The 9,640-nt window shown below is 38.8% G+C and overlaps 1 pseudogene; it reads right to left on the reverse strand.

The window, feature by feature from the left end:
• Positions 1-7,312: 7,312 nt before the first annotated feature.
• On the reverse strand, positions 7,313-9,184 carry LOC134751814 (uncharacterized; annotated as a pseudogene).
• Between the last annotated feature and the right edge of the window lie 456 nt (positions 9,185-9,640).

The raw sequence follows: 9,640 nt of genomic DNA on the forward strand, positions 1-9,640 counted from the left end.
GAGCCATAGGCCAACTCGAACGTACACTGATATCAGAATGATATCCAAATGATGATGTCATTCAGTTATAGTGCATTTGGCTCGTACTTGTCTGGATATATATTGGCGTGAGCAAGATCGACATTAACTAAATTACTTACATCATTCAGATGTCATTCTGATGTCAGTGTACGTTCAAACTGTACCCGTACCATGAGTCACTGACAGTGTCAAAACTGACATATACTCTAACGTCTACGTAATTTACTTTCTATACATCTCGCTCACACTAATGTCAGTACGAGCGAGATGCATAGAAAGTAAGTTACGTTCACGCTAGCGTTTATGTCAGTGCCAAACTGATGGTAGTCGTACAAGCCTGATTTTTAGGGTTCCGTACCCAAAGCGTAAAAACGGGACCCTATTACTAAGACTCCGCTGTCTGTCTGTCCGTCTGTCTGTCACCAGGCTGTATCGCATGAACCGTGATAGCTAGACAGTTGAAAACTTCACAGAATATAGAATAGAAATAATTTATTCGTAAGCACACACAAATAGAAAATTATACAAAACAGAGAAACATAAAAAAGAAAAAGTGCCACGACGATGTTGCTGGCGACTTCCAGCGCTGATCTATGAATATGTGTTTCTGTTGCCGCTATAACAACAAATACTAAAAAGTACGGAACCCTCGGTGCGCGAGTCCGACTCGCACTTGTCCGGTTTTTCTAACCTCATTTTGATATGAATAAACTCGTACTTTAAAGTTACTTTGTAGCATAAAGTAAGGTCACAAATCAACAGTGGACATATAGCACACGCCACTTAAACAGTCGCCGGGTTTGAATATCTGTCACAGCTCGCCAATTTCTCCTGAATGGCGCAGTTTGAGAACTGATGTTTGGTCGGTTTTATGCGGAAAGGAGCCGCTTCGATTCAATTTGAAATTGCTGATTTATGCACACACAGCGGAATAGCCATTAGAAGATTTTTCTCCTCGGTGCGGTTTGTACATAATATCGCTAACGCAACGAAAAGCTAAACATAATTTGAGAAAAGATTAAGTACTACCTTTTAAAGAAGTAAAATGATTGTATATTAGAATTCGATAGATTCGTCTAATAGGAAGAGTTTCGATGGAACCGTACAGCGAAAATTTTAATTCCATTCCAGCCCAAATAATAATTAACTTCATAATATTGTCTTCGGTTACCGCGATAGTTACTAATGAAATAAAACTATGAAATCGGATTATATCGCGTATATTGAATTTATGATACATCCCGACGTTTCGAACCCTTTGCAGCGTTCGTGGTCTACGGGTGACTGAGGAAAAAACTACAATGTGCAAAACTAACCTTTAACAGTGCACTCTGGTGGCAGAACATTGCAGTATCATCCCCTATTCCGATAACTGTGCTTTTTTATTGTATTTTTAAGAAGTGGTTCTCTACTGCATGCCGCCGTTCCTGCGGTCGAAACAGTTTCACGCGGCTCACAAAGGGGACCTCAGTAGCACGCCCGACTTTCACTGGAAATTCTAAATTGGAATAGGTCTCACCTTTTACAAGTACTTCGATAAACAGAATAATATAATACTCGTAGCTACAGTTATAGTCTGGCAAATCAATGTTGTCAGTAACATTAGGACAAAAAAACCTAGATAGGTACGTACTTACATTAAGCAACAGGCGATTCTTATTACATTTTAAGTCCACAAAGGACGCTCTGCCATTTACAATAGTTATTTGTTATACAAGGGTGCAAAGTTGTATTTTACCCGTGAGTGTGGAATTGAAACACGAGCAAGTGAAAGGATTCTATAGTTGAACCACGAGCGAAGCGAGTGGTTCTTAAATATAATCCTGAGCCTAGCAAGTGTTTCAACACACGAGAAGTAAAATACATTTGCACCCGTGTGTAACACAAAACTTTTCTCCTCACTATAGCGAGGAAAGTGCAACATCCACAGGCGTTAGATCATCTTCATCACTGGAATCACTCATTTTTTTACGATAATACGATATTATAACAGAAAACTCTGGAAGTTGTGTATTTTTACGTGTCGGAGTCGGTGAGAAAATTTTTGTTGACATTTTTGACATTTCTGGCAATGCGTTTTGAAATTGCATCGACTCAACTTGTACGTTCAGAATTACATTCAACATCATTTAAAAAAACAAATGTTTCTTATGGAATTTAAGGTTTATGACTTAAAATAATTAAATAAAGCTAAATTTGGTATTTTTTTATTAAATTCTCAAACCATTTATTTATGATAATTAATATCGAACGAACCATTATTATGAGCGTTTTACGTTTTGTTATCTGTCAAAAGCTACTTAAACACGCTCCATCCAAGGTCAAATTACTTTCCCCACTAGTGGATAAAATGCGTTTTTCCCCGCTTGTTTTAAAGGATAAAAGACGGCTTTCCGAGCTAGTGAGGGGAAAAAAACTAAACTCTTCACAATAGGGAGCCCGCCGCCAGAGTACAGCACTAGTGCACATCCTTAACCATAAACTTATACATACTGTGCCTTAAACAGTTTTGACAAGTTTTCACTATGACATTGTTTCATCAAGGCGGTTTGTTTACAAGTGGCCTACCGCGAAATGCGAAAATCGAAATTTCGTTATCTGCCTCTCTATCAATCGAACATGCAGGAGTGATAGAGAGGCAGAAACGGAACTAGATTTTCGTGTTTCGCGGTAGGCCCTGTGTTTGTGCTAGTGACGCCCTATACGCAGAGTTTTGCGTAATATATTCCCTATTGTTTAGCGATCAATCGCTCCCTACGCACGTGCAAACTTCCTGATAGCTCGTCAATCTTCCCTTTTGTTTCAATCATCAACACGATGGCTTTTGTTTGCTCGAGGCCAATTCTATTATATCGATTTGGTGAAGTTTTTATATTATTTTGATACGACCTTGAGTCATCTGGAGGCAAATTCAAACTTACATTGTGATATCAAAATGATGTCATTCGTGCGTGCATTTTTTTAGGACATATTTACACAAATTGACTAAACCCCACAGTAAGCTCAAAAAGGCTTGCATTGTGGATACTCAGACAAATATTTAAATACATAGAAAACACCCATGACTCAGGAACAAATATTCGTGCTCATCACACAAATAAATGCCCTTACCAGGATTTGAACCCGGGTCCATGGGCTTCATAGGGATATCGGACCCACTAGGCCAGACAGATCGTCAAATCGCATTTCGCTCGTACTTGTTCGTACATGTATTGGCCCGAGCCAGACGCACGGGCAAATGATAATAAGGCTTGAGCACAGATTATATAATACTATATATACTCCTAAAGTATCACAATGTAAGTTTGAATTGGCCTACAGGCATCTCACGCACACCAATAAGAGTGAGCGAGATGCCTTATGAGACTACTCCCGCTAACGCTGATTGGTGCTCGCGGTCAAGGTCGTATGAATGAAAACCAATCAAACTGATAAAACAGAATCTACCTCCTGGCAATTCAACAATATGGAGGGTAAAACGTTGTTCGAAGTTTTCGAAGTACTGGAAAAATAAATAGGAACCTACTGGAAAAATAAATAGCAAAATAAATTATTAAAACTGAATATATAAGTTGCACCCATTACAGAAAAAGTAAGGGCAAATCGACTAGCGTGGTACGGGCATGTGATGCGAAAGGATGAAAGTCATGTGACCAGAAAAGTATTAAGAATGAATGTGGAGGGAGGTACGAGGAGAGGAAAACCGAGGAAAAGGTGGATGGACTGTGTGAAAGATGATATGAAACGAACGCAAGTGAATGATGAGATGACGGGTGACAGAGAGGTATGGAAGAAAAAGACATGCTGCGCCGACCCCAAGTGAATGGGACAAGGGCAAGCGAATGATAATTACATGATCAAACGAACTTACCTGAAGTGAAGTTCGATCATAATTATCCTGTCTTCGCCGAAGAGATTTAATCCTTTACTATGTAGTAGTAGCCTATGCTACGCGCAAACCTAATCGCACAAGTTTTAGCGTAGAGAGAGAGAAAAAACACATTCATTTCTCCCTCTCCTATCCCACCCGGCGCAGTAGTCAATCCAACTGTCAACTTCATTCTTTTTAGAGTACGAAGGAGTAACAAAGGATAACAACTAACAACATTGATAATCAGGGAAGAAGTGTACAGGTTGTGACCTTCCTGGGTAGGGTGGGTAGTTAAATCTCTTCGGCGAAGACAGGATAATTATGATCGAACTTCACTTCAGGTAAGTTCGTTTGATCATGTAATTATCCTGTCTTCGTCCTTCGAGATTTAATCCTTTACTATGTAGATGTTCAGAGAGTATTCAATGTTGTTAAAGTAAATAAATAAAAATTCACAATTATCATTTATTTATCTGTTCGTAAAGATCGACTTATAATAAAGCAACGTAATACTTATAACAAATCAACGTAATATTATATTATTTCACAATAATAATTATCAACTTATGATATTTCAACAAAATAAACAGTGAGTGTGACTCTACTGCAATAATAAAGAATCAAATAAGCTTGTTTCTGAATTAATTATAGGCCTATTATAAAAATTCGCAAAGACAGTTGATCGCTCAGTCCAACCAGCTGACTTTCGAATGACATCGACGCTTAGACCAGCGCGCGAGGCAGCCGAAGTTGATGCGTGCCTCGTGCTGTGTGCGGTGAAAATAGAAGTGTCGATGCCACTCTCTGTGAGGGTCTGCTTTATCCAACGCCCTAGACTTTGCGATGAAGCTGGCCTGTGCGGTTTCTTATAAGTCAGAATAAGGTGCTCCTCGGTATTTGATCGTAAAGATGATGTTACTGAGGCGTACTTTTGTAAAGCCGAAGCTGGGCAAATACCAGGTCGAGAGCGGAAAAAAGGTAAATTTAAAATTGGTTGAGCTCTGCCAATTGATGAGGTTTTAATTAAGTTACTAATAGTAATAACTATTCGATCTTCAAAAACTTTTATATTTGACATTTTAATAAAGGACAACGTTTGCATTCTCTGCCCCGTTGCGAGAGCTAGCAACATGACTAACTTCTTAGACAACTGTTCTAAATTAACTGCATCATTATTCATGTTCTCTAAGTAATTCAGAACCACGTTAACATCCCATGTACAAGCATACCGTGGGAATGTTGGTTTTAACCGAAAGATTCCTTTGAAAAACCGTTTTAAACTCAAATCATCACTTATCCTATTTAAAGATATTAAAGAAATAGCCGACCGATGACTGTTTAACGTGCCATATGACGCCCCCATTTGAAAACAATTCGTAAGAAATTCTAACAGAGATGATATTTTGAAATCATAAAAATCTACATTACTCTGAGAACAAAATTCCCACCACAACTTAAGGCTCGTTGTATACTGAATTCTAGTCTTCTCTGATATTGATGACAGCATGACCTCTAATGCCGTTTCAGGTACACATTGTCTACGGAACCCTTCCCGGATAACACACACGCTACCAGGGAAAGATGACGGTGTAGCGGGTGTGTTGATCTGAAAGGAGAAGAAAGAAGATATTCACTAGGTGGAAATATTATAGTTTCTTTGATACATAGAGACATGTAGAATGGGTACCACGGCTGAGATGGCCATTGTGGGACAACCACAATACCTGTTGCCTTGTCTGAAACGATCTTTTTCAAGGTTTTTAAGATCAAGGCAAAGGGAGGGAATGCGTAGAAATACAATTGAGACCAATCAATTGTAAAAGCATCAATGTTATATGCAAAAGGATCTTTTTTCCAGGCTATGTATAGGGCACACTTAGCATTTACGCGAGAAGCGAATAAATCTATTCCCGGTTCCCCAAAACAATGCACGATTCTAGCGAATTCTTGCGAACCTAACTCCCATTCCGTGTCAATATTTAATTTTCTAGATTCGCTATCGGCCTCGATATTAAGGGATGATCGAATATAGGAAGCAAAAATAAAAATGTTCCTTTCCTCACACCAATTCCAAATTTCCCTAGTAATTTTGTTTAAATGTGGATACTGGACGCCACCCATTCTATTTATGTAAGAAATTGCTGTTGTGTTATCCACACGCAAAAGGATAGCACATTCTTTTTTATTATTAGCGAAGGTCATAAGTCCGAAATAGGCTGCCAACAGTTCCAGATAATTTATATGATTGATACGTTCTGTGGCAGTCCAATGTCCGCCAGTTTTGTTAGTACCGCATGCTGCACCCCAGCCTGTTGTTGAGGCATCAGTGTAGATTTCAAGCTCATAGTTTTGGTCTCTTATTGGATTAATGGCAACTAAAATGTTATTCTTCCACCAAAGAAGATCATCATGTAAATTGTCTGCGATTTCCATGAATGAATCATAATTTTCATTATTATTGAGTAAAGCTAAATACTTAGCTCTTTCTAGGGACTTTGTGTGAAGCCATCCATATACAATTGCTGGACACGCCGCAGTAATCGAACCCAAAATACGAGCGAAATCACGAATACGCATTCTGTTTGATTTCAGTAATTTAATTATTTGTTGCCAAATTGTTTGTCTCTTTGTGTCTGGCAATTGTATAGACATTGGTTTAGAATTTAATAAGAAGCCCAAGAATTTGCAAGTAGTTTGGGGTATCAGATTAGACTTTTCGTAGTTGATAACAAAACCTAACCTAGTCAAGCAATTAATAGTAGTTTTTGCGTTTTCTAGGCAATCTATTGCAGAGATTCCTAAACACAGAATATCGTCCAAATACCTAACTGAGAGTAGACCTTGAGATCTTAAATATGCAGCCACAGGTTGTAAAATCTTTGTAAATATGTATGGTGCAGAACAGATTCCAAAGGGGAGAGAAACAAATTTAAATAAATTGTCTTCTAAATAGAACCGCAAAAACTTTGTATGACTTTCGTGTATAGGAACTAAAAAATATGCTTCCTTAAGATCTATATTAATCATGTGACAACCCGGAAACATTAGCTTAGTAGCTGTTCTCACATCTTCCATTTTGAAGTGTTCTGTATAGATGTAATTATTTAATTTTTTTAAATTCAAAATAAATCTTTTGCTACCATCACTCTTAGGGATTAAAAAAATATCAGATATAAATTGACCTGTTACAGGATTACAACGCCTTATAGCATTTATTTGCATTAAGTGTTGTATTTCATTATACATGTCAGTTAATTCGTTCGACGTAAAGGAACGTCGTGGATAATCAGAAAGGTTTTGAACAGGTTTCACAATGAAAGGGATCTTATAGCCTGATACAGCGGATAGTATAAAATCATCATCCGTAATTAATTTCCATTCATTAAGAAAGTATTTTAAGCGCCCACCATGTACCTGACATTGCGCAGTTAAGTCCGCCGACTGGTTGAGGAGCGCTGCGCAGGAGGTGGTGGTCGGCGTGTTGAAGGTGGATGTGGAGGGTGACGGCGGCTCAGCGGAGGCGGTGGCGGCGGCGGAGCTGCTCGTCTGCGACCTTGGTATTGGTATTGGTATGCTTGGGCCGACATTGCTGCTCTCGGTCCACCGGGTCGGTGTTGGTATGTGTGGCCTCCCCGCTGATATCGCATTCCTCGGGACGTCGATGGACCTCTGCCATTTAAATTAGAAGTCGTTGATGGTGGTTGAATTAACTGTCCTGTCTTTTTTATACCACGAGAGTCCTTCACCAACTCACCCAATTTTTCTCCAAAAAGAAAGGTGTCTCTTTTTCTGTCTTTGAAAGTCTCCACAAAGGATTTATCTATTAGTGGCATAATGACTGAGCGGCGGGTATCAGTTTCAACATAATGGGAATCAGCTAACATAATGCCCGCATCATTGAGTGTCCGAATAATATCTGGGATATCCGGAGTTCGTTTCAAAAGGCCAGTTAGCGCCTTGCCTAGCGCTGAAAGCGCTTTGCCAAGCTGGTCCTGCTTCGTGAGCAGCCTTTTGTCTCTCAGCTTGCATGCTTCGGCCAGCATGGCTCCAATTTCCGGGTTTAGAGACGGGCTTTTTGCTAGAGGAACGTTTTTGGGAAAATGGATATTTTTTCAAAAGTTCTTCTTTCTTTTCTTTTTTAAGTCCTTCCAACAAAATTTTTTGGAATCTTGCCGCTACGTCAACCTGCAAGTCATCACCGAACTCAATGGGATCCGCTTCTACAATCCCCAGTTCTTGTAAAAGACTAGGGTCAAAGTCACCTTCTGTGACGTTCTCCTTTATCTCCTTGTCTTGGCCATTTGCCGTGTAGCCCGGGCTGGTGCATGTGGTATCAGTAATCTCACTAGCATCATCAAATTCGATATGCCCGTACGAGTAATCGTCGTATTCAACATCACGCATTTGATGTTCTTCGGTGTTGTCGACATCTGTTATATTCTCAGATTCATTTGGTGTCTGGTCATATAAAGCCTCATTGTGCTCGGTATGTTCTGAAATCCGAGTGAAAAAATAAATAAGTACCTATATAGAGAATCCCTTAATTTTAAATAGGTACTTGCATCGCCCAACGCCCAATGAATGCAATGGACTTTATTCGAAGAACATCACAAATATAAATAGCGTATTTCCAATGAATGCAAGGGAAATACTTAATTTTAACAAAACACATAGGTACCGATGAATGCAACGGTTTTTTGAAAAAAAATTATGAAATGTCATCCGAAGAATACAACGGACGTAAATGGCGTATTTCCGATGAATGCAACGAAAATACTTAGGTACTTGTTTTTCATGAAATACTTGCCCGATGAATGCAACGGGTTCCAGAAATAACAAATATCACCCTTATAAAAAACGCATTTCCGGTGAATGCACCGAAAATACTTTACTATGGAAAAAACAAATCACCTTCGTTTTGCACATCCTGCTGATTTGGAGCTATATTTTCAGACTTTTCAGCGCGCCGCTTACGTTTGGCTTCAAGTTTTTGTTCATACATTTTCAATTTCCTCATCCATCTCTCTTCTTGAGACTCTCCATGCGGTCGCTTCGACATAATTTATTTATTTCAGTAGAAAATTGCACTTGTGCGAACCGAGCGCCGCGCGCGCACGGACAAGAATGAAGTTGACAGTTGGATTGACTACTGCGCCGGGTGGGATAGGAGAGGGAGAAATGAATGTGTTTTTTCTCTCTCTCTACGCTAAAACTTGTGCGATTAGGTTTGCGCGTAGCATAGGCTACTACTACATAGTAAAGGATTAAATCTCGAAGGACGAAGACAGGATAATGATATAATAAACTGAAATTGAGTCAAACCAAGAAAAGTGCAGAGATTTTGACAGCATACGCAGTGCAGGTGTTATTTTAAAGGTCAAACTTCTATGAAATTATGACGTATAAATAACACTTGCACTGCGTGTGCTGTCAAAATCTTGTACTTACGTGCAAGATAATAATAATATAAATAAGTGCAACGGAAAATTTTATTTTTGGTTTTGAGCTTTTGTCAGGGGACTGTTTTTTAAAAGCCAGGACAACTTTAATTAAATGAATTAAAAATAAATAAATATTAGCTATTATTTATTTTGGAAGACTATAAGTTATATTATATACATGAACATCTTGAAATTAATTCTCAGTCTCAATTCTGGAAAAGGGACAGCCCAGGGGACTGTGCTTTAGGTAGTTCAAGATTTTTTATATAAAAAACTAAAAATTATTTCGTTTTAATTACAAGCGCTC

Source organism: Cydia strobilella, chromosome 23 (genome assembly GCF_947568885.1).
Source record: "Cydia strobilella chromosome 23, ilCydStro3.1, whole genome shotgun sequence".
Lineage (NCBI taxonomy): Eukaryota > Metazoa > Arthropoda > Insecta > Lepidoptera > Tortricidae > Cydia > Cydia strobilella.